The sequence below is a fragment of the Vipera ursinii genome (genome assembly GCF_947247035.1).
Source record: "Vipera ursinii genome assembly, chromosome: Z".
NCBI lineage: Eukaryota > Metazoa > Chordata > Lepidosauria > Squamata > Viperidae > Vipera > Vipera ursinii.
In genome coordinates this window covers 68,238,001-68,263,329 of record NC_139517.1, presented here as the reverse complement: position 1 = coordinate 68,263,329, position 25,329 = coordinate 68,238,001, and the positions used below count along the sequence as shown (strand labels likewise).

General features: G+C 40.9%; 1 protein-coding gene across 1 annotated transcript in view; it reads left to right on the top strand.

Annotated features, from left to right (window-relative positions):
* The window catches only part of POU6F2 (POU class 6 homeobox 2), a gene marked incomplete at its 5' end in the record, with an annotated part of 410,237 nt that overhangs the window by 361,075 nt on the left and 23,833 nt on the right, over positions 1-25,329 (top strand). The gene's annotated exons all lie outside the window — the stretch shown is intronic.

Below are 25,329 nucleotides of genomic sequence, written 5' to 3'. Positions count from 1 at the left end.
GACAAGTTGCATTGAGGTTCAAAAGAAGAAACCCATATAATTAATGGAAAGTGTGCCAGGGAAAGTTATTTGCTGAACCCACCAATCAATAAATTAATTGGCTTTACAAATAATGTTAAACTATAATATGGTTTCTGGTTTTGGCTTAGCATAATTTAATGACAAGATCATCAGTTTTAATATGCTAAATCATACTTTGAAATCATGACTTGGCATTGATTACAACCAGAGCTTAGCATAATTGATATAACAGAGATTCATAATTTATTTGTAGTGACCTTAAGAAGTGACAATAAGTTGGGGAAATCATAGAAAATATTTTTCTCAGACAGATACACCTAATGAGAAAAAGCAATTAGAGCTCAACTATTTGTCATTGTGATGATTATCACCAAAGGATAAAGAAAAGTTATTGACAGCTTCTTCATAGATAAAGTTGGCCTGGCATTTTGTGAAGGTAATGTTTCCTATTTAAATAACTTTTAATACATTTTAATCTATACTTTTCAATTTTTGGTGTTTGAAATTATTTCCTAATAAAAATTATATTATAGTAAATTATATAAGTGGATATTCATAATAACACTATAGTCCCAATAAGCCTTCAATATCCCATTCATTTTGTTCCACTAACAACTAAAAAAGAAAATAACAATGAATTCCTCTTCAGGTCCCAGAAACTGCTCCTGAATAAACAGGTGTTTGACATTTTGAAATTAGCCAGAAGACAAGTTAAGGATCCAAAAAGATTTTGACAGACTTGAACAATGGGCCCTAACCAACAACATGCAATTTAATGTGGAGAAAAGCAAGATTTTACATCTAGGTAGGAAAAACCAAAGGTACAAGTACAGGTTAGGCAAAACCTGGCTCATAAACAGTAACTGTGAGAGGGACCTTGGAATCCTATTGGACAATCACTTAAACATGAGCCAGCAGTGTGTAGCAGCAGCCAAAAAAAACCAGAGGCATAGAATCAAAAATCACGTGAAGTATTAATAAGGTAAAGGTAAAGGTTCCGCCGCACATGCATGCTAGTCGTTTCCAACTCTAGGGGCCAGTGCTCATCTCCGTTTCAAAGCCGAAGAGCCAGCGCTTGTCCGAGGACGTCTCCGTGGTCATGTGGCCGGCATGACTAGATGCCAAAGGCGCACGGAACGCTGTTACCTTCCCACCGTAGTGGTCCCTAGTTTTCTACTTGCATTTTTACGTGCTTTCAAACTGCTTGGTTGGCAGAAGCTGGGATGAGTAACAGGCACTCACTCTGTTACGCGGCACTCGGGATTTGACCCACCAAACTGCCGACCTTCTGATCGACAAGCTCAGCATCCTAACCCACTGAGCCACCGTGTCCCTGAAGTATTAATATTGCTTTATAAATCCTTAGTAAGACCAGACCTGAAATACTGCATCTGGTTTTGGTCACCAGATTACAAAAAAGATATTAAGAATTGGGAAAAAGAAAAGCAATTAAGATGATTAAAGGCCCGAAGACAAAAATATATGAAGAACGGTTGCAGGAATTGGGTATGGCCAGTCTAGAGAAAAGAAGGATAGTAGTATTCCTGGTATTTGAGGGGCTGCCACAAAGAAGAGGGGATAAACTTATTTTCCAAAGCACCAGAGGGAAGGACGAGAAACAATGTATGGAAACTAATCAAAGAGAGAAGCAATCTGGAATTAGAAAGTTTCTCCTTAACAGTGAGGACAATTAACCAGTGGAACAGCTTGCCTCCAGACGTTGTAGGTGCTTCATCACTGGAGGTTTTTAAGAAGAGACTGGACAGTCACTTGTCTGAAATGGTATAGGGTCTCCTGCTTGAGCAAGGAATTGAAATAGAAGTCCTCCAAGGTCCCTTTCACCTCTATTCTGATTTATTGATTCATTTATAGTGAAAAATCAGAGTGATTAAAGCATCATTTTGGTCTGACTTCCTTTCTATCTCCCCATTATTCATCCACTGGTTTCCAAACTATATGCAGAGTTTCCCATTTAAACCTTTGCAGAGCTTGGGTGCATTGTATCCTGTTTCTCCCATATAAACAAGCAGAGTGATCCATTTCTGAAATCCTTCTCCTCTGGGATCAGATGGTTACAACACATCAGGGTTTTTTGGTGGCATCCAGAATTTGGAATATCTTCCTGAGAACTTGTATGACTCCATTGCTGTTTATCTTTGCTCAGACAGCAAACAATGCTTTACTTATTCCAGTTTTTCCTGAATGACAATGCAAAAGTCAGTGGTTAAAAATCTACTTTATACATATATACCCATCAGATTATTCCCTGTCACTGTGAGCAACCTTGTGGAAATCATAAAAAAGAGTAAGCAATAATTTTTTACACTAACAATCTTTAAACTTTAGTATATTGTCTGGGTTTATATGTTTGACATTACTAGTAGTACAATTTCCATTCCTACCCTTTATTCCATAAATTAAATTAATAAAATATACATTAAAAAAAGAGTAAGCAGTTGTTGACTACTACCTAACGTAGATTTGGTTAAATGAAGCTTTCACATCATGCTTTTAATCTTACTCATTATTATCTTTGTCATAGCCATGAAGCATTGCCTTTAATGGTAAGGACATAATACGCAGCCATTTTGACATATTTTAACATTACACCATAAGCAAACTTTACCTCAGGCATGTTCATGATGATCTATAAAGTTAGGTTCTTTAATTTATAGACTACCTTGCAAGTCAATGCACTCTTGGCCACAGGCAACCTTGAGGTGGCAAAAAGGGAAATTATGGAACTTACATACAAAACCTAAAAAATTTGTTAGGCAACTACATTCACTACATTCACAAAATGACATCATCACACATCAATTATTTTTGGCCTCAATATAGTTACAGCAGCCAACCCAAAGTCACTGACAAATTAACAGATTGCATGTATTTGAATTTTTGTAGTGTTTTTAAACAGGCATATTTATTGTGCAGTTCTTTCACTCACTATAGGAATGAACAAAACCACAAATGAAGTGAATTTTGAAACTATAGCATAGTTTTCTCTTTTGTCCTGTAAGGAGGAATAACCTACTTTGTTGAATGCTCTTGGAGCTTGGTTGTTTTCTTGCAGATGTTTCATTACCCAAACTAGGTAGCATCATCAGTGTTTTATTTTCCTACTTTATTTTCCTAAACCTGCTTTATTTTCTAATATTTTCTGGATCACATATTATAACCAAGAAAAGTGTGCTACATAACTGAGGAGTTTAACCATTTCCAAGTTCTTGTGCTGTTCAGGGAATCTTACTATCAGTATTATTGTGTAGTGGGCTTCAGTAGGCAAGGAGCAGACCAGCATAGTTACTACATTATTTATTGACTCAAACTAGAATGGAGAACTGCAGGCAATTGCCTGTAATTTATACTCTGAGCCCACAGGGCCTTAACCAATCACAATACTTGAAAACCCTGCCCAAATATGAATGTTCAAAGTTTCCCTCCAAAACTGTTGGAGTTAACAGTCAGGGTCATCTAAAGGTTAGTTTCATTTTAGCTTCACAAGCAGTTGGAGTTAAGTTAGTTTCACTTTAGCAGGGATTAACACAACTTTATATATATTCACTACATAACAAGTATATTTACCTGAGGCTAAATTGCCTCACAGAGAAGCCTCTGAGGCAACCTATCCCATTTCATCCTATGGCCTTAGGCTCTCTGTGTACAGCTTCTTATTTCACTTCATGCTTTTCACCATGGCTACCACCACTTTGATTCCAGCAATTGTGAACAATGATAGAATTAAGGACTTTGAGGTTTTAAAATATCAGTAGATCAAAAGTATACTGGTTGAAAAATAAATTTGAAGACAGTCCTAGGACCCTTCAAATGTAAGAACTTCTACTTCCATTCATAGGTGATTGGTACATCATATAATGAGATGAAACTGCTGAAAAATGCATTGTGAATCATGACATAATTTCCAATTTTTATTCTTGCATCACATCATGATATTTGCCTTTGTTATTGTTATTTTATTGGGTTTTTTAAGATGTATTTTAGTATATGGGCATTTATTTAATCTTGTTTTAACTTTTGTAATCTTGTATTTTTATTCTTGCCCTGTTCACCGCCCTGAGTCCTTCGGGAGAAGGGCGGTATAGAAATATTATTAAATTAAATTAAATTAAACAACACTTATAAATGCTAAAGAGGAAAACACTATCATATCACCATCATGCTTTCTGCCCAAAGAGAACCAAAATGTGGAAGACTTTTAAAACTTTAATAAATTAGCGTATTTAACTATATGAGAAGACAAAGAGTTTCATTGCTTTGTGCTGCAATGTACTGTAATTGTTTCATACTAAGTATAGTTGTGTTAAGAATACACAGATAGCATTCAGCTAAGTTAAAATATTCCTTGGAAATTTATGGCACTTTAATTAATTATGATGGGCTGGAATCATATAACATAACTCTAAAACTGGGTTAACCAAATATAGATATTTTCATACAAGGGCTGTACCCCACAAATAAACCATATTATGATTTAATGTGACAATCTTTCTCATACAACAAAGTGATAATGGCTTTTTCACATATTAATTACAAGCTGCACGAGCCCATTTTATCCTTATCTAGCATACTGCTTGAAGCTGGCTAAAGTTTCAGCAACATTAATTATGCTTTTCATGGTTTTCTGTGAATAATGCTGCATAATTCGACAGACTGAAATGCTCGAGTAGAGGGTTGGACTAGAAGACCTCCAAGGTCCTTTCCAATTCTATGTTCAAAGTTTTAATTATGAAACATTATAATAAATTATTATTATAATAATTATAATAATTATTATGAAACATTATAATAAAACATAGCATCAGAGCCATATAACAGTAACATCAAACAATATAAATTAAATTTATTAAAATAAATCTGCTTTGTGCATATATGGCACATCTCTTAAAGCATTCAGAGACACAATCATTACATTAAAATCAACTTACAAAACTGATAAGCATTCTTTTTTGTAAATATGAAGAAAACTAGTATGATGTGATGATTGAACCTTGGGCAATGAGGAAAAAGACCCATATTCAAATTTGTCCTATCTATGAAAACTCCCTGCATCGTTATGAGCCAGTCAGTCTTTGTAGCAGCCTCTTAAAGAGACATCCCAATGTTTAGAAGCCCTGATCATCTGAAGAATACTTCGGAAAGCAAATGTTGGTAATTTAGGATCAATTAAAAACTTAATGATAAGTCTAGGAATTGTTCAAATACTTGTGAAATAAATATATGTGGTTCCAAGTGATTTCTATAAACTAAAAGTATAAAGATAGTCCTCGACTTACAATAGTTTATTTAGTGACTGTTTGAAGTTACAACGGCACTGAATAAACTGACTTATGACCATTTTTCATACTTATGTCTGTTGCAGCATTCCCATGGTCATGTGATCAGAATTTGGATGCTTGGCAACTGGTTCATATTCATGATAGTCGCTTGTATCCCGGGAGGGGTCATGTGATCCCCTTTTGCAACCTTCTGACAAGCAAAGTCAATGAGGAAGCCAGATTCATTTAACAACAGTGTTACCAATTTGACAATTGCAGTGATTTACTTAACAACTGTGGCAAGGAAAGTTGTAAAATGGGGCAAACTTCACTTAACAGCTGTCTCAGCAACAGAAATGTTGGGCACAATTGTGGTCATAAGTCAAAGACTGCCTGTAATTAAATAATATATTTCTAATAATTCATTTTTTGTCAGAGTTTTGCTAATCAGTTGTTATAGTTCCCAATAGTCCAATAATTGCAGAGAAATATTTGCTGTGTTATTTCATAATATGTGTTCTTCACTTGTTAAATCCCAGCATTTTTTAGGTCTTTTCCAATTCCTTTAAAATAGTCCACTATTGTTGGTCTTTCTACATTTATAAGTAAATCTTGCTATTCTTCAGCCTCAGCGATCTAGGTGTTACAGGAGTTGTGTTCGAGATGTCAATCCATTTGAATTTGGAAATCCCATAAAGCTTTATACAAATTTTTTGGAACATGAAATTTATACTTTTTGCATAAACTCAAGCATATCATTTTTGTAAAGGTGTTTTGTTTTATTTTGGGCAATTTTACTACACCAGCTCATTAGGTAATCAATACTTCTGTCCCTTTTTTAAAAAAAAAATCATTTTTATGGCATTTGTTGCTACTGGGTTTTTTTATGCTACAAATGTTAAGCTCTCTTTTTAATTCTCGATGGACCTGATCTGACGTCACTGCCAAGTTTGCTTACTAATTATTTTGCCTTCAATTTCTTTCACACTTTGACTATGTACTGGTTTATCATTCCAATTTTTAATTAATCAATTAATTAATTAATTAATTAATATAAATAATTTTAATGTAATTGTTTTAGCTCTCTTTTTTCATGGCTTTATATGTGAATTATTAAAATTCATTCTGGAAGAATTATTTTTAAATAAATAAGTGTTAGTTAGGGAAACTAAACAAGGACAAAAGCCCAAATAATATTGGGATTGCCAGATCTGGTTTTTAAAGTGCTTGGAAGATCTCTATGTAATATAACTACTTTTAGTTAAGCTGTTTTTTTCGACATCTGATCACATATGGGGCCCAAGCATAATTCAAAATATTCCAAATTTAAATCCAACTTGATCTGAGTAATGCTTTTCACATCATGTTTATATGCTGTTAATTTAAAAGAGCTTGTACAAAAGAAAATATATGCTTGCATTGCTTTTGTACTTCTTTAGAATTAATTTCACACAAATACTATTTATGTCATACATTTTCCAGCAGTGTTTCCAAATCTTTTGGTCTTGGTAGAAATGATTGCTCAATTAAGGCTCACCTGAATGCCTTTTTATTATCACATTATTAAGTTACTAAAAACTGGTTCTTCATTTAGCTGAAATTCTGATGAAATTTAACTACTGTAGTTTTATATAGGCTTTATATTGAGTTATGAAAAATCATAGCCATATTTATGTATAAATGATATTTGTTTCTGGCATCTAATATAAGGACTAACCTCAGGAGCAGATGCGAGTTTAAATTTAACTAGATATAATTGTTATTGTTTTGTCTGTTGGATGATACAACAAATAAATATTATTTGTTTTATGTATTAGATGATTACTGTTTTATTGCACCTAGAAGAAATTTTATGCTGCATTTCCTTTCATTGATTATATGTTTTTATTGTTAGGATTATACAGTAATCTCCCCAAAATACTTAGAGCAGAAGAGTAGATGATGATGATGATGATAATAATGAAGATGATGATGAGGAGGAGGAGGACTGATTTGACTTTGTTAGATTAAATGTTTACCTTTGGTATAGGCAAATATTTATAGAGAACATATTTTAATCAACTGATGTGCAACAGTATACATACAATGCTAATAAGTAGGTATTGTGCCACTTTGGATCCAAAACTGAAAAGGTGCTATGGAACAGACACAGGATGCATCCTACATGAGGTGGTGCCTCCTTAAAGAAGCTTCTTCTTTTTTCTGAGTTCACATGATAGCTGAGCAACCTGAGAATAATATTATGTGAGTTTAGGAGCACAGATGGTGCATAACAATATACTTTGTAGTAGCTAGTGGTGTATTGTTGGTTCGTCCCTAATTCAAACATATATTTTTCTGGGGTCACTTTTCTGCCATGTAAGCCCAGGAAAAGATAATAATAATAATAATAATAATAATAATAATAATAATAATAATAATAATAATAATAATAATAATAATAATTTGGAAGGGACCTTGGAGGTCATCTAGTCCAACCCCCTGCTCAGGCAGGAAACCTTATGCCATTTCAGGCAAATGGCTGTCCAGTCTCTTCTTAAAAGAGGCTTCTTAAGGAGATGCCATTGAATCCGGAGTCCACATTCCCATGCCCACTCAAAAGATGTCAGGACCGACATATTTTTTTAGTGTTGTCTTATTGTTACACAAATTAGCTTTAATTTTTCCATTTTCTTTCATGAAAAATCCAATGTAGGCTTGCATATCTACCGTATATACTTGAGTATAAGCCGAATTTTTCAGCCCACTTTTTTGGGCTGAAAACTCCACTTCGGCTTATACTCCAGTCAACAAAAAAAAAGAACCGTCCCTTCGTTCGGAACAGGCTGCTGAGAGAAGGGAGGGCTGGGCTCCGCACGGGCCGCGGGTCCGGCGTTCGCCCGCCGAACAGCTGATGGGCGCAGGCGTGGCCGGGCTGTCTCCAGAGCCGGGCACCTTCCACCGGCATTCGGCGTTCGCCCGCCGAACAGCTGATGGGCGTGGGCGTGGCCGGGCTGTCTCCAGAGCCGGGCGGGTTCCACCGGCTGGGCTTTCCACGGCTGCCTCAGCAGTTGGCACGGCCGCCGGCGTTTGCCCGCCAAACAGCTGATGGGCGCGGGCGTGGCCGGGCTGTCTCCGGAGCCGGGCGGGTTCCACCGGCATTGTTCGCCCACCGAACAGCTGACGGGCACGGGCGTGGCCGGGCTGTCCCCAGAGCCGGGCAGGATCCACCGGCATTGGGCGTTCGCCCGCCAAACAGCTGATGGGCGCGGGCGTGGCCGGGCTGTCTCCGGAGCCGGGCGGGTTCCACCGGCGTTGTTCGCCCGCCGAACAGCTGACGGGCGCGGGCGTGGCCGGGCTGTCCCCAGAGCCGGGCGCCTTCCACCGGCGTTCGGCGTTCGCCCGCCGAACAGCTGATGGGCGCGGGCGTGGCCGGGCTGTCCCCAGAGGTAAACTTCGTGACCTACCCAGCCCATGCATAAAACAGAAATGAAAAGTCTTTAAAAAGTTTTGCGCGGTTAAATAAACAGCATTTGCATATTGTTTCTCCACGGAGCACCGACAAAATTCGCTCGAATTAAGGAACGTGGGGAGCTAAAGAATCGGGCTATAGAGAATGTCTAGCATGACGGGCAACCCTGGGAAACATGAGGACTGTAGTGCAGTGGCGTAGCGTGGGGGGTGCAGGGGGGGCCGGCCGCACCAGGCGCAACATCTGGGGGGGTGCGACCGGCGGGCTAGGGCAAGGCTGCTCGCGAGCGAGGGGTATCTGTGCCTGCGCCGACACAGAAACGCTTCTCTCTCCGGGTGGGGGAAGGCTCGGCGGCTCCCTGGGTCTATATACGCCTCTGTATGCGCACGCCGCCTCGCGCTCCCGCAAACAAGAAAGAAAGAACGGCAGCGTCTGCGAGCCTCGCCAGCGGCGGCGTTCCTCGGTGTGGGCATGCCTGCGTCTTTGGGTGTGAGGCTTTCGGAGAGGCTGCCTTTGGCTCCTGGTACTTGCAGCCGGTTTAAAAGAAATGAATTCTCGCCCGCTTTCACAGACTTGTTCTTTTACACCGGCTGCAAGTACCAGGAGCCAAAGGCAGCCTCTCCGAAAGCCTCACACCCAAAGACGCAGGCACGCCCACACCGAGGAACGCCGCCGCTGGCGAGGCTCACAACATCTGGGGGGGCGCGACCGGCGGGCTAGGGCAAGGCTGCTCGCGAGCGAGGGGTATCTGTGCCTGCGCCGACACAGAAACGCTTCTCTCTCCGGGTGGGGGAAGGCTCGGCGGCTCCCTGGGTCTATATACGCCTCTGTATGCGCACGCCGCCTCGCGCTCCCGCGAACGAGAAAGAAAGAACGGCAGCGGCAGCGTTCCTCGGTGTGGGCGTGCCTGCATCTTTGGGTGTGAGGCTTTCGGAGAGGCTGCCTTTGGCTCCTGGTACTTGCAGCCGGTTTAAAAGAAATGAATTCTCGCCCGCTTTCACAGACTTGTTCTTTTACACCGGCTGCAAGTACCAGGAGCCAAAGGCAGCCTCTCCGAAAGCCTCACACCCAAAGACGCAGGCACGCCCACACCGAGGTACGCCACCGCTGGCGAGGCTCGCAGACGCTGCCGTTCTTTCTTTCTCGTTTGCGGGAGTGCGAGGCGGCGTGCGCATACAGAGGCGTATATAGACCCAGGGAGCCGCTGAGCCTTCCCCCACCCGGAGAGAGAAGCGTTTCTGTGTCGGCGCAGGCACAGATACCCCTCGCTCGCGAGCAGCCTTGCCCTAGCCTGCCGGTCGCGCCCCCCCAGATGTTGCGCCCGGTGTGGCCGGCCCCCCCCTGCACACCCCACGCTACGCCACTGCACTACAGTACAGTCCTCGTGTTTCCCAGGGTTGCCCGTCATGCCAGACATTCCCTATAGCCCGATTCTTTAGCTCCCCACATTCCTTAATTCGAGCGAATTTTGTCGGTGCTCCGTGGAGAAACAATATGCAAATGCTGTTTATTTAACCGCGCAAAACTTTTTTAAGACTTTTCATTTCTGTTTTATGCATGGGCTGGGTGGGTCACGAAGTTTACCTCTGGGGACAGCCCAGCCACGCCCGTGCCCATCAGCTGTTCGGCGGGCGAACGCCGAACGCCGGTGGAAGGCGCCCGGCTCTGGGGACAGCCCGGCCACGCCCGCGCCCGTCAGCTGTTCAGCGGGCGAACAACGCCGGTGGAACCCGCCCGGCTCTGGAGACAGCCCGGCCACGCCCGCGCCCATCAGCTGTTCGGCGGGCGAACGCCGGACCCGCGGGCGCGCCAACTGCTGAGGCAGCTGTGGGGAGCCCAGCCGGTGGATCCCGCCCGGCTCTGGGGACAGCCCGGCCACGCCCGCGCCCGTCAGCTGTTCGGCGGGCGAACAACGCCGGTGGAACCCGCCCGGCTCCGGAGACAGCCCGGCCACGCCCGCACCCATCAGCTGTTCGGTGGGCGAACGCGCAACGCCGGTGGAACCCACCCGGCTCTGGGGACAGCCCGGCCACGCCCGCGCCCATCAGCTGTTTGGCGGGCAAACGCCGGACCCGCAGCCGCGCCAACTGCTGAGGCAGCCGTGGGGAGCCCAGCCGGTGGAACCCGCCCGGCTCCGGAGACAGCCCGGCCACGCCTGCGCCCATCAGCTGTTCGGCGGGCCAACGCCGGTGGAACCCGCCTGGCTCTGGGGACAGCCCGGCCACGCCCGCGCCCATCAGCTGGTCGGCAGGCGAACGCCGGACCCGCGGCTGCACCCACGGTCGGGGGTGAACGGGGGAGCCATGAACGGCCACAGAGCACACGTGCCGGCAGGGATGGCTGGGAGAAGGCTGGAGACGGCTGCCGGTGGTTGCGCAGCTCCATCAGCTGAGAGGCGGCAAGAAACAGCCGCCGGCGGAGTCAACAAGCAGCTCGTCGTGGCACAGAATATAGATATGTTGCTAAGAAGGGGCCAAGCTTATACTTATACTCCGGCTTATACTCGAGTCAATAACTTTTTCCAGTTTTTTGGGGTAAAATTAGGGGTCTCGGCTTATACTCGAGTCGGCTTATACTTAAGTATATACGGTACTTATATTTTCTGTACAGAGCTACAAAGGCAGGTACAAAAAATTATTCAGTTTCTCTGCAATCTCCATATCTCCTATAATGGGTGGGGGGGACAGAGATTCAGAGACGAAACAGTGAATCAAAATTAAATTTGACAACAGTGGCAGAGTCTAGCAAAGCCCAGAAATGTCCAATTCCAAGAAATGACGAGCATGATTGCATCTCTCTCAGGTGAGTTTTCAGAGGAAAACTGTCTTTGTTCTTACTTTTTATTATTTTTATAATGGGAGAATGACTCTCCCAGAGCTAGATTTTACCAACAAGGACCAACTGCTCCCATCTTTGAATGATATTGATGAATCAAGATAAATGGGTCATCTACAGAAAATATGGAGTTCTATAGATAGATCTGAAGTGGCAGGGTTTTTTTTTGCTGTTATTTTATTCTATTTCTCTGTTGGAGGTGTGTGTGTGTGTGTTTATAAGAGAGGAGGGAGGGAGGGAGGGAGGGAGAGAGCGCGCTGCTGACTGGAATTGTGATTTTATTCAATTTTTTTGTCCTTTTATTTCTAAATTGGTTCCTTAACCAATCAGCTCATATCATCTTCTGAAATTAGTGTTTTCATTCTGACAGAGAAGTATCCTAATACCTCATGTAGCTCAAACTCTACAGAAAAGAAAGAAGAAATAAAAGGATCCTTAGCTTGCTCCCCACCACAACCACCACCACTTTGAATAACATATAGGAAGAAAATTTGTGCCCAAATGAAAATAATGGCAGCAGCCTACTCTGCAATTGATCACAACCTTGTTTGTACATATTTGGGTGGTGTTTCTTTAGTTCTTCTTTAGATCTCTTTAACTGCTGTGACAGTCCTTTCACTTCCCTAATTGCTTTATTGTGCTTTGAATAAATTTGAAAATGTTCTCAGTTTTTAGCATACACTCCTGAAAGTCTTGGTATTTTTTAATTTCATACTCCCACCTATGATTTTAATGTCAGAATTATGCTTCTTTTTGTTCTTGATAGGATAGGCTTTCCATTTTCTGAAGGAATCCTCCTTAACTATTACAGCTGTTAGATGCTACTGGCAAGTTTGACTGGACTGTTCCTGAATTTGAATCATCCTTTCTTACATTCTAGTTAAACCGCAATTGCTGTGATTTTAACTAGCTTCCATAAACTATTAAGAGTTTGGGTTATCTTTTTTCTTTTTTATCAGTCCCTTATTTTTTTAAAAGATTTCCTTTTTTGTGATGCTGGACACCACTGGCAGTTTTCTATTAACTTGTAGGCTATTCTGTCATAGCAGAATATGGTCATCCTTCAGGAGTAAGTCTAACTTTACCTTTCTTGTGGTTAGTTTCAAATCTAGCTGCTCTTAGGCACAATCATTTTGATTATGTCAAGTTGCCCTTTTTTGCAAGAACCTCTCCTTTGGATGACTCAATATTTCCTTTACAGTCTTGTTTTCTGTCAACTAATGACCACAGTTTAGATAATATACAGTCAGGTCCAGAAATATTGGGACATCGACACAATTCTAACATCTTTGGCTCTATACACCACCACAATGGATTTGGAATGAAACAAACACAATGTGCTTTAACTGCAGACTGTCAGCTTTAATTTGAGGGTATTTACATCCAACTCAGGTGAACGGTGTAGGAATTACAACAGTTGGCATATGTGCCTCCCACTTGGTAAGGGACCAATAGTAATGGGACAGAATAATAATCATAAATCAAACTTTCCCTTTTTAACACTTGGTTGCAAATCCTTTGCAGACAATCACAACCTGAAGTCTGGAACGCATAGACATCACCAGACGCTGGGTTTCATCCCTGGTGATGCTCTGCCAGGCCTCTACTGCAACTATCTTCAGTTCCTGCTTGTTCTTGGGGCATTTTCCCTTCAGTTTTGTCTTCAGCAAGTGAAATGCATGCTCAATGGGATTCAGGTCAGGTGATTGACTTGGCCATTGCATAACATTCCACTTCTGTCCCTTCATAAACTCTTTGGTTGCTTTTGTAGTATGCTTTGGGTCATTGTCCATCTCCACTGTGAAGCGCCGTCCAAGGAGTTCTGTAGCATTTGGCTGAATGTGAGCAGATAATATTGCCCGAAACACGTCAGACTTCATCCTGCTGCTTTTGTCAGCAGTCACATCATCAATAAATACAAGAGAACCAGTTCCATTGGCAGCCATACATGCCCACGCCATGACATTACCACCACGCTTCAATGATGAAGTGGTATGCTTAGGATCATGAGCAGTTCCTTTCCTTCTCCATACTCTTCTCTTCCCATCACTCTGGTACAAGTTGATCTTGGTCTCATCTGTCCATAGGATGTTGTTCCAGAACTGTGAAGGCTTTTTTAGATGTCGTTTGGCAAATTCTAATCTGGCCTTCCTGTTTTTGAGGCTCACCAATGGTTTACATCTTGTGGTGAACCCTCCGTATTCACTCTGGTGAAGTCTTCTCTTGATTGTTGACTTTGACACACATACACCTACCTCCCGGAGAGTGTTCTTGATCTGGCCAACTGTTGTGAAGGGTGTTTTCTTCACCAGGGAAAGAATTCTTCAGTCATCCACCACAGTTGTTTTCCGTGGTCTCCCGGGTCTTTTGGTGTTGCTGAGCTCCCTGATGCGTTCCTTCTTTTTGAGAATGTTCTAAACAGTTGTTTTGGCCACACCTAATGTTCTTGCTATCTCTCTGATGGGTTTGTTTTGTTTCTTCAGCCTAATGATGGCTTGCTTCACTGATAGTGACAGCTCTTTGGATCTCATCTTGAGAGTTGACAGCAACAGATTCCAAATGCAAATAGCACACTTGAAATGAACTCTGGGCCTTTTATCTGCACATTGTAATTGGGGTAATGACGGAATATCACACACCTGGCCATGGAACAGCTGAGAAGCCAATTGTCCCATTACTATTGGTCCCTTACCAAGTGGGAGGCACATATGCCAACTGCTGTAATTCCTACACCGTTCACCTGAGTTGGATGTAAATACCCTCAAATTAAAGCTGACAGTCTGCAGTTAAAGCACATTGTGTTTGTTTCATTCCAAATCCATTGTGGTGGTGTATAGAGGCAAAGATGTTAGAATTGTGTCGATGTCCCAATATTTCTGGACCTGACTGTATATAGGATTATATATAGTGCATTCAGTTCTCCTCCCCCACAAAAAGCAAAAAAAGCCATTTTCCAAGTAAATCTCATTTCAGATGGGAATATATTGGCAGAAATTTGCTCCATTTATATATCATTCCTGTCTAGATTGGGGTACATAAGTTTTAAGTATTACATTAAACTACTTTCCATTTTCTTTTTCCTTATTTCTTTATAGCTCCTTTAAGAAGTAGATTTTTCTGCAATAGGTTTAGGTTGAGGCACTTGTCATAACGTCTTACAAGGTGTGAAATTTTCTTAGTAGTTGCTCAGTGCCAAATGTGGGCTATGAGGGGGGTGATCAAAAACATCCCAATGCCTTAACACAGGTGCCCACCACAAATGATAATATGTGCCAGATTTTTGGTAACATTTCCAACATTTATGTCCCGGACCTTTTCAATTTACTAGACATATTTTTAAACATTTTTGCTAATCTAGAAGGTGGTAAGTGTTATATACTGGGTTCATTGCTAGAATGACGAGACGAGGAGAGTGAGTTCAGCAAGAATCATTCAGGGCTGCAAATGCAGCTATTTATACCCTGGCCTTTAGGTGGCGACCAGTAGGTTTAAAGCAACCTGTTGCCACCTTAGAAGCAGCCAATGGCAGCGCTGGAGATGGGTTGTCTGAGGAGCTGGGAGCCATTAGCCAGCTTCCCTGCTTAAACAACCTTCCAGCAATTAACCTCATATGATACTCTTTAGTAAGACAAAAACCCAATACATCACAGTAAGTGCCATCTACAAAACATCTTATATAAGTTTTCTTTATTAGAATTGTCAATTTATAATTTCTTTCCCAAAGATTTTACCATTTCTCTAATTCCATATTATATCCAAAGTTTTTTGCCTACTGTATCATTGTATCTTTCACTTGTTCATCCTCCATTTTCAAATTTATCAGAAAGTTATATAGTTTCTTAATCAATTTTTCATCAGAGGTCAACAACATCTGATCAAACATTGTCTGTTCTTTATAAAAGCAATATATTTTTGCATCTTTTATCATATCTCAATTGCATTTGCAATTGAGGCCACCATGATAATTCAATACCCGGGTTCACATTATCATGAACCAACACCACACCAGAAGTGGTGCCATAGAAAATCCCACCAAATATGAAGATGCCAATGGAGTACTGCTAGTGAAGTTCATGGAGTATGGTTTGACCATCAATTCAGAAGTCTACTGTGAAATGTTACAAAAATCAGGCAAGCTATTCATAACAAGTGTCAGGGTATGCTGACTTCCAGTGTGGTGTGGTTTGCAACTTTAGAGAGCCCTAGAGAAAGTGGATTGTCTAGACCTGTTTGATTCAGGATCTAGTTACTGTACTGGGATAGCATTGTTTATCCTTGTTGATAATTTCTGAAAGGACCTGACACAGAACTGGTAATATTTTAACCACTCTTTGATCTCTTGATGGTATGTCTGATTTAATGAAAAGAAGGACTAGGGGTGACATGATAGCAGTGTTCCAATATCTCAGGGTCTGCCACAAAGAAGAGGGAGTCAAGCTATTCTCCAAAGCATCTGAAGGCAGAACAAGAAGCAATGGATGAAAACTAATCAAGGAGAGAAGCAAACTAAAACTAAGGAGAAATTTCCTGAAAGAATAATTAATCAATAGAACAACTTGTCTCCAGAAGTTGTGGATGCTCCAACAAGAAGAGATTGGACAACCATTTGTGTGAAATGGCCTGTCTGAGCAAGGGGTTGAACTAGAAGATTACCAAGGTTATTCTGTATTCTGTATTACTGTTGATCATGGATTGGAGATGAGAGGTGCAATGTCACAAGAGTTCTTCCTCCAGGGAGCCAAGTATCACAATAAAGTTCTTCATGGCAAAGGGCCTAATTTTCTGTGAAACCATATTCTACAAATAATTTTTGCTTGTCCTAAATGTTCTGACATGTTCCAGATCCTTTCTATTAAAGGTTAAAATACTGGGGTGTAGGTATGATTGATTCATTAATCTCTTCATGCTGGCTCTTGTACTGAGGCAACCTTGATAGGGCATCAGCTAAAAAGATTTTTTTCCCTGGTATGTACTTTAGGGTGAAATTAAACCTGTTAAAATACTGACTTCCGGTAGCGCTGCGGCGCCGAATGGTGTCATTTCAGAAGCCGCCCGACCTTGGGAAGCGTTAGAGCGCTCGGGGACAGCGAAAATCAGCTGTCCCGTGGCGCTGAAGTCTCTCCCTCGGGAGAAGAGGGAGAGACAAGCTTGTCTGGGTTGAGGTAGAGCTCCCCTGTGATTCCCTCAACCAGTTTGGGGGATAATGGGGTGAGCTCCCTCGGAGCCCAGGCTTTCTCCGCTCCCAGGACGCTTTCGCTCCATAAGGGAGTGGAACTAGACACGACAACTACATCTGCTGCTTAGACAGGACTGTGAGTATTTTTTCTTCAAGAAGCAGGCAGAGCGAAACAGGAGGATTTGAATTTTCAAGTTGGATTTTAACTAACTCAGACTCATTATCTTCTTCAAGTTTTAAGTTGATGGAAACGGAGTAAAAATGGCGCTGGAATGTTGCTTTCTTGTATGAACTGACAGTTTTGTAAAGTTGCTACATTTTGCAACATATCAAGAGATACAATTTGCAATTCATTCTAACCAGTACCGGATTTTGTGTATTTGAGAGCTTGCCCCTTTTTTTTACTGAAGGACAAGGAACTTTGGGAGAAAAACTTTTATTCTTTCCCCCCTTCTTTTTTTTTGAACTTTGATTCTGCTGGAAGAAAGAGGAAATCGAAACCTAAGAGATGGCTGCAAGGCGTGGGGGAGGCCCTACAAATTCCAAAAGTGCAATTTCTTCACCTGTACCACAAGCTGCAGGGCAAACGACAATGAAACCTACAGTACAACCACCTTCCCCCACCACCACCTGCATTCACAATGGCAGATATTCAGCAAGTTGTGATGCAATCAACACAAGTAAAGACAGATGCAAAAAACGAGTTAAATAATTCTGCTTTCTCCCTGTTGCTTGTCACCTTCTTGCCATTTCCCCCCACTAATGGACCAATCATTTCCTTAACTTTTTTCTTGTTTTTTATATGTTGAAAGAAGCTTTTTTTTTTTGTTATTTTTGACTTTGGTCGCAAGCTTTAGTTCATTTTTAGCCTTAGCTTCCCTCACTTCATCTTTGCAGGCACGGGCTATTTGCTGATATTCTGCCTTAGTTATGTGCCCCTCTTTCCACTTCTTATACTTGTCCTTTTTATCTTTCAATTTATCAGAGAGTTCTTTATGCAGCCATGCTGGTTTCTTTTGAGAGCTGTTATTTTTCTTTTTTGTTGGTATTGTGCTAGACTGGGCCTTTATTATCTCTCTTTTCAAAATTTCCCAAGCTTCTTGAGTTGTTTTCCCCTTTAGGATTCTCATCCATGGAATTCTTCTCAAGGTTTCTCTAAATTTATTGAAATTAGCTCTTTTAAAGTCCAAGACTCTGGTTTGGCTGTGTTCTATTGCTTGTGCTTCCAGAATGTTGAATTCCAATATTGCATGATCACTTCCTCCCAAGGTTCCTGTGGCTTTGACACCTTCTATCATTTCATCTCTTTTAGTGAGAATTAAATCCAATATGGCTAATCCTCTAGTTCCCTTCTCTACTTTTTGGGAGAGAAAGTTGTCTGCTGGGTTTGTCAGGAATCTGTTTGATCTTCCACTTGGTGCAGAGTTTGTCTCCCAGTTGATATCAGGGTGATTAAAGTCCCCCATTACTATTGTGATGTGCTTCCTACATACCTTAGCTTTATGACTAGCAAAAAGTTCATCTATTTCCTCTGCTTGGTTGGGTGGCCTATAGTATATACCTATGGCAATGTCATTTTTTTCACCTTTTATATTGACCCAAATGCATTCAAGTTTACAGTTTTCATCATTGTTGTGCTCTATTTATGTGGAGATAAAGTTATTTTTTATATAGAGAGCAACTCCACCTCCTCTTTTGTTTAACTGCATTTCAGCCATGACACCACCATGGCTTTTAGGCAGCATATAAATTGAAATAATAAACAAACAAACCAATATTCTTACTTTCTGAGTAGAGAATCCTGGGAGTTGAAGTCTATGCATCTTAAAGTTTGAATAAACACTGTTCTACATAGAAGTAGAGATAGTGATAAAGTCAGAATGATAGATGGATATGTAGCCCCAAAATTATAAGAAAACAATGGAAGTCTATTCACATAAACTACCTCTGGAATCTGGCACATGTGAGAACAACCTCTTGTCACTGCGCATTTATTCTTTTCTGTCACAGCACCAACATTGAACATTTCTTCCTTACTGTTACTCCATAAGTGTTTCTGTTTTGTGTTTGAAATTAATAAACACTGTGATTAAGTGGAGCAAGATTTCAACCATTAACATACACTATATGCATGCAAAAACTAGTTTTCAGTTTTTAATTTGATAAAAATTAGAATAAGAAACCAACATCAAAAGAAGGCAGGACATTACCAAATTTCAATAGATTTGCAATTGCAAAAAGTCAGAATCAAAACTTAAATGGTTTTACTATTGCTATTACTCTGCAACTGCTTTTTTTTGTTTCATTATCCAATGAAGAACTAGCAGAAAAAGAAAAGAAGAGCATGAGTGATTGAAAAGGATGTGTTAAATTTCCCTTTACACCCATCATTTTATATAACACGCACACAGAGATGGATTAAATATTGTTCACCTATGAAAAAGTAATATTTTTATGGGCTAAGCTCATTAGCATCATTATAATGTGTTAAGAACTTTGTTGTGAGCAAGGGGATATACTATAGTCTCACCTTAAAAACATTTTAAAATCATTACAGACAGGAAATTGAAAAGTAATATGGAATATGACAGGGTTTTTCTGATAGAGCAGGCAGATAAATATCACCTACATGACTCAAACTACATTTAATTTTGTCACTACAATGAACATTCTCTTAATAAAATACAAATGAAATAGCTTTGAATCATGAGTTGAATGTAATAAACAAATGTATATCATATCTCCTTTTAAATTACCCATCTCAACCATCCAAGCTGTTTAATATTTTTAGTTCTTTAAATTTTGATTGGGGATTTGAAAACACTTTTGTTTTAAGTATCATCAAACTGCACTGTTTTAATAGGAATTCAAACACCAATTTTGGTTTCTCATCTTGGTCGTCTCTTGCTGGGGTCTTTAAATCTTTTTAGCAAATATTGATGCATAGATTTCTATATTTTTTATTTCCATCTATTAATATATTTAACCAACATATGGTAAGATATAGAAATAATAAAGCCAAGCAAAGACAATATCAATATCACCCCTTAGTTGTGGGGTGCCTCAGGGGTCAGTGCTCTTGCCCCTCCTGTTCAACATCTATATGAAGCCGTTGGGAGAGATCATCCGTGGCTTCGGGGTGAAGTATCATCAATATGCTGATGATACCCAGCTTTTCATCTCCACCCCGAACCAACCCAGTGATGCCCTCGATGTGATGTCCCGTTGCCTGGAAGCGGTACAGATTTGGATGGGAAAGAACAGGCTCTGGCTCAACCCGGCCAAGACTAAGTGGCTTTACGTACCAACATCTCGTTTAGTCCAAGAGGTTCCATCTTTGATTATAGGAGGAGAGATGTTACCTCCTGTTGATAGAGCACGCAATCTAGGCGTCCTCCTAGATTCACGACTCAGTTTTGAAGATCATATTGGAGTTGTGGCTAGGGGGGCATTTGCCCAGATTTGCCTGGTACACCAGTTGCGCCCCTTTCTGGACCGAGATGCCCTACGTACAGTCACCCACGCACTCATTACCTCCCATATAGACTACTGCAATGCTCTCTACATGGGGCTGCCCTTGAAGACCACCCGGAGGCTTCAGCTGGTGCAGAGTGTGGCTGCACAGGTAGTGATGGGAGCACCCCGATACTCCCATATTACACCCTTCCTGCGTGAGCTGCATTGGTTACCGGTTGCCCTCCGGGTGAGATTTAAGGTGCTGGTACTTACCTTTAAAGCCCTACATGGCTTAGGCCCGGGATACTTGCAGGACCATCTGCTGCCGGGAACGAATTCCCATCGCCCAGTACACTCACACAGAGAAGGCCTCCTCAGGGTACCGTCAGCTAGACAATGTCGGCTGGTGACTCCCAGGGGAAGGGCCTTCTCTGTGGGAGTGCCAGCCCTGTGGAACCAGCTCCCCCCTGAGCTTCGGATGGCCTAAGATCTCCAGTCCTTTCGCCATGGCCTCAAAACACTCCTTTTCCACCTGGCTGACCTGGACTGACAGGGATTTTAATTATGTTTACAATTTTTAACTCTAATTTTAATTTATTTTAATTTTTAATTTTAATTTATTGTACAGAGGCCTTTAATTTTAATTTTATCTTAATTTCTGTATTTATTGTATGTTATTGTTGTTAGCTGCCCTGAGTCCTTCAGGAGATAGGGCGGGATATAAGTCCCATTAATAAATAAATAAATAGTAATAGGTACTTGCGTACAATCCCAGTCCCACTGGAGCACCACTTGAATACCATCAACCTTTACAACCTCATCTTAAGTCAGTTGCAAAAAGTAGTTTTAACTTGGAACAGCTTTTATACTATTAATATTTTTAAACAACTAAATTGTTGTCTAACCATGATCTTGGAAAAGACTTGATAGATGGACAGAAATGCCAAACCCAATCTAAACACCTGGATGACTGTGCAACCAATGATCGTAATAAGAGCCTTGGTGGAGCAGTGGGCTGATGCCTCCTTAAGTAACACCAGCTGCCTGCAATTAGTGCAGGTTCGAGTCCCACCAGGCTCAAGGTTGACTCAGCCTTCCATCCTTCCGAGGTAGGTAAAATGAGGACCCAGATTGTTGGGGGCAATAAGCTGACTTTGTAATAATGCCGCTTGGGGTGTGTGTGAAAGCCCTAATAAGCAGGCATATACATATAATGAAGACTACTGCTAAGCTTGTAAGCCGCCCTGAGTCTTCGGAGAAGGGCGGGATATAAATGGAATTAAAATAAAATAAATAAATAAATAAATAAATAAATAAATAATGTCTGACAATGGTCAGTTGAAGAGGATCAGTCCAAATCCAAATTAACTAGGAAAATTCCATAACTAAAGATATTGACTATTGCCAAAACTTCTGTCAGAATCAAGAGAAACATAGTCCTCTTATCCAATGTACTGACATTATCCTCTCATCTACCAAGGTTACCAAGGGTCAAAGTAAAAATTATATAAGGTAATACTATTTTAACCAATGATCAGTTTGTGGGGGGGTTGTTTGTTTTACCTTGTCAAACACATTGCATGGTCTTGCCCCAAATTATTTTGGAACCATCATATGTGAATCAAGAGAGCTTATGTCTCATTCCTACGATGTGCTTTGTTTTTGAAATTTGTCATTCCCTGCAATTATGAATTGAAGGACAAAAAATCAATCATCAGTGATATCATACTTGTAATAGGCTAGGTGAAAAGTGTTGACAAAAAATGTTCTTTGTATTGTATTAAAAGAATGACATTGTATAAACATAATAGAAAAATATAAACAATTTGGATTTATGGAAGCCTAGAATCCAAACAGTCTTCACAGGTCATGAAATAGAATCATTCAAGTTCTCTATTCATATGTTAAAAATATCAGAACCTCAGTTGAAAAATGTTGTGAAATTTAGTTGTTAATACCTCGGTGTAAACTATTAATTCTTTTACTTTATAATATTGTTGTTAATGTATATGTAGTGTTAACTGTGTAATAATATTCTACTCAAGTCTATCCCCATCTTACTTTTCATGCATTATGATTATCAAGGCAAATTTTAGAAGGTAAATATAAAGATAAGAATCTAGACTCAAAGTGTAATTGAAATCAGTTTAGGGAATAACAAAGTACAGAATATTTTCTTTGAGATATGCTTAAATAATTTAAATAACAAATAAGGGCCCAAAGGAAATTTTACTAATAATAAAAAATATCTTTCCTTTTTAAAAAAAAATTTAAAAAATACTTTATTAAACAAGTTTTAAATAAAAACAACAAGAACAGTATTACAAAATACTGAAAAGTGCGTCGAATAGAAAAACACCAAAACACCCTATACACCAAAAAAAACCAAAAACAACAACATCAAACAAGACCGGGGAGTGTAATTTTCTTTTTCTCATACATCCCAGGCTAAGTAACCTTTAATTACCAAATATTAGAAATCTATAATTGTATATATCTCCAAATTCTATCCCTCAAGTAGTACTACACAATCATCTGGTATTTCCCCCGTTGAAGTTAAATATTCTATTTTGTAACCATGAGTACCAGGAGTCCCAACTTTTATTAAAAAGTGATTCACTTTCCCCTTTGAGAATATATGTCATTCGATCTGACTCTGCACATAGTAATACTTTCTCTATTACTTGATAGTCTGTTGGGATTTCCTTCGTCTTCCAATATTGCGCATAAGTCATACGCGCCACTGTTGTAATATGTATTAATAAATACCAAACATTTTTAGATACTTCTCGTGGCTTCATCCCCAAGAGGAAAATAGCTGGGTCCAATTGAAAATCATATCCTGTTATTTGAAATAACCAATTTTTATATTGGTCCAGTAACGCCTAACCTTTGGACAAGTCCACCATTGATGATAGAAAGTGCCCCTGGCAGAATCACATTTCCAACATTTGTCATTTGCATTGGGAAACATTTTTGAAATTCATGCGGGAGCTAAGTACCATCTATACAACATTTCCTTCCTTTATGCATTCAGAAATTTCAAGTAAAGTATTGGGCTTTAAAAGCACTAGGCCACTCAGGTATGAACTAAATAATATCCCTGACAAATATACAGTAGAGGTGACAAATACATCTGATAGACAGAGTGCCTGAAGAACTATGGATGGAGGCTTGCAACATTGTACAAGAGGTAGCAACTAAAACCATCCCAAAGAAAAAGAAATACAAGAAAGCAAAATGGCTGTCTGAGGAAGCTTTGAAAATCACTGAGGAAAGAAGGGAAGCAAAAGGCAAAGGAGAAAGAGAAAGATACACCCAATTGAATGCAGAATTCCAGAGAATAGCTAGAAGAGATAAGAATACCTTCTTAAATGAACAGTGCAAACAAATAGAAGAAAGAAAATTGGAGAGATGAAGGGAATGTTTCATGCAAAAATGGGCATGATAAAGGACCAAAATGGCAGGGACCTAACAGAGGCAGAAGAGATTAAGAAGAGGTGGCAAAATTACACAGAACTATACAAGAACAAGCTTAATGTCCCTGATAACCACAATTAAGTGGTCACTGACCTCGAGCCAGACATCCTAGAATGTGAAGTGAAGTGGGCCTTAGAAAAGCTGAGCAACAACATAGCTAGTGGAGGTGACAGTATTCCAGCTGAGCTATTCAAAATCTTAAAAGACGATGCAGTAAAAGTGCTACACTCAATTTGCCAGCAAATTTGGAAAACTCAACCGTGGCCACAGGATTGGAAAAGATCAGTTTACATTCCAATTCCAAAGAAAGGCAGTGCCAAAGAATCTTCAAACTATCGCACCATTGTACTCATTTCACATGCTAGTAAAGTTATGCTTAAAATCCTACAAGCTAGACTCCAGCAGCATGTGGATTGAGAACTACCAGAAGTACAGGCAGGATTTCAAAGAGGCAGAGGAACTAGAGATCAAATTGCCAACATACGCTGGATCATGGAGAAAGCTAGGGAGTTCCAGAAAGACATCTACTTCTGCTTCATTGACTACACTAAAGCCTTTGATTGTGTGGATCATAACAAACTGTGGCAAGTTCTTAAAGTCTCGGAACGGGTAGTGGCCCCGCTTGTTGCAAAAGCTGCTGCGGCCCGTCTGCAAAACTGCCGCTTTCGGCAGCTTTGCAGACGGGCCACAGCAGCTTTCGCAACAAGCGGTGCCGCTGCCCGTTCGCGCGGAGGTACGGAGACCTGCCGATGTTTGGGGAGGTTTGGGGAGGTGCGCGTGCACCTCCACAAACCTACCCAAACGTCGTCAGGTTTGGGGAGGTGCGCGCGCACCTCTCGGAACGGGTAGCGGCCGCGCTTGTTGTGAAAGCTGCCGCGGCCTGTCTGCAAAGCTGCTGCTTTCGGCAGCTTTGCAGACGGGCTGTCGCCGTCACGCAACCGGGAACCGGTTCCATCACACATTAAAAAAAAGACAACCGCGCGCGTCTGCGCATGCGCAAGAAACATTTTTTGCGCGTGCATGGACGCACGAACGCGGCTCCTACTTTTTTTATGTGTGATGGAACCGGTTCCCAGTGGCTCTTTTCCTTTTTCAGGTTGCCGACCCCTGCCTTAAATCTATTTGTCACCTCTACTGTATATTCAACAGGGATAGGATTTAATTCATATCTGAGTGGCCTAGTGCTTTTCCCTACTTTCTTCAGTTTAAGCCTAAACTTTGCAATGAGAAGCTCATGGTCTGAGCCACAGTCAGCTCCTGGTCTTGTTTTTACTGACTGTATAGAGCTTCTCCATCTTTGGCTGCAGAGCATATAGTCAATCTGATTTCTGTGTTGACCGTCTGGTGATGTCCATGTGTAGAGCCGTTTCTTGGGTTGTTGGAAAAGAGTGTTTGCTATCACCATCGTATTCTCTTGGCAAAATTCTATCAGCCTGTGCCCTGCTTCATTTTGTACTCCAAGGCCAAACTTGCCTGTTATTCCGGTTATCTTTTGGCTTCCTACTTTAGCATTTCAATCCCCCATGATGATAAGGACATCATTTTTTGGTGTTAGTTCTATAAGGTGCTGTAGGGCTTCATAGAACAGGTCAATTTCATCCTCTTCAGCACTGGTGGTTGGGGCATAGACTTGG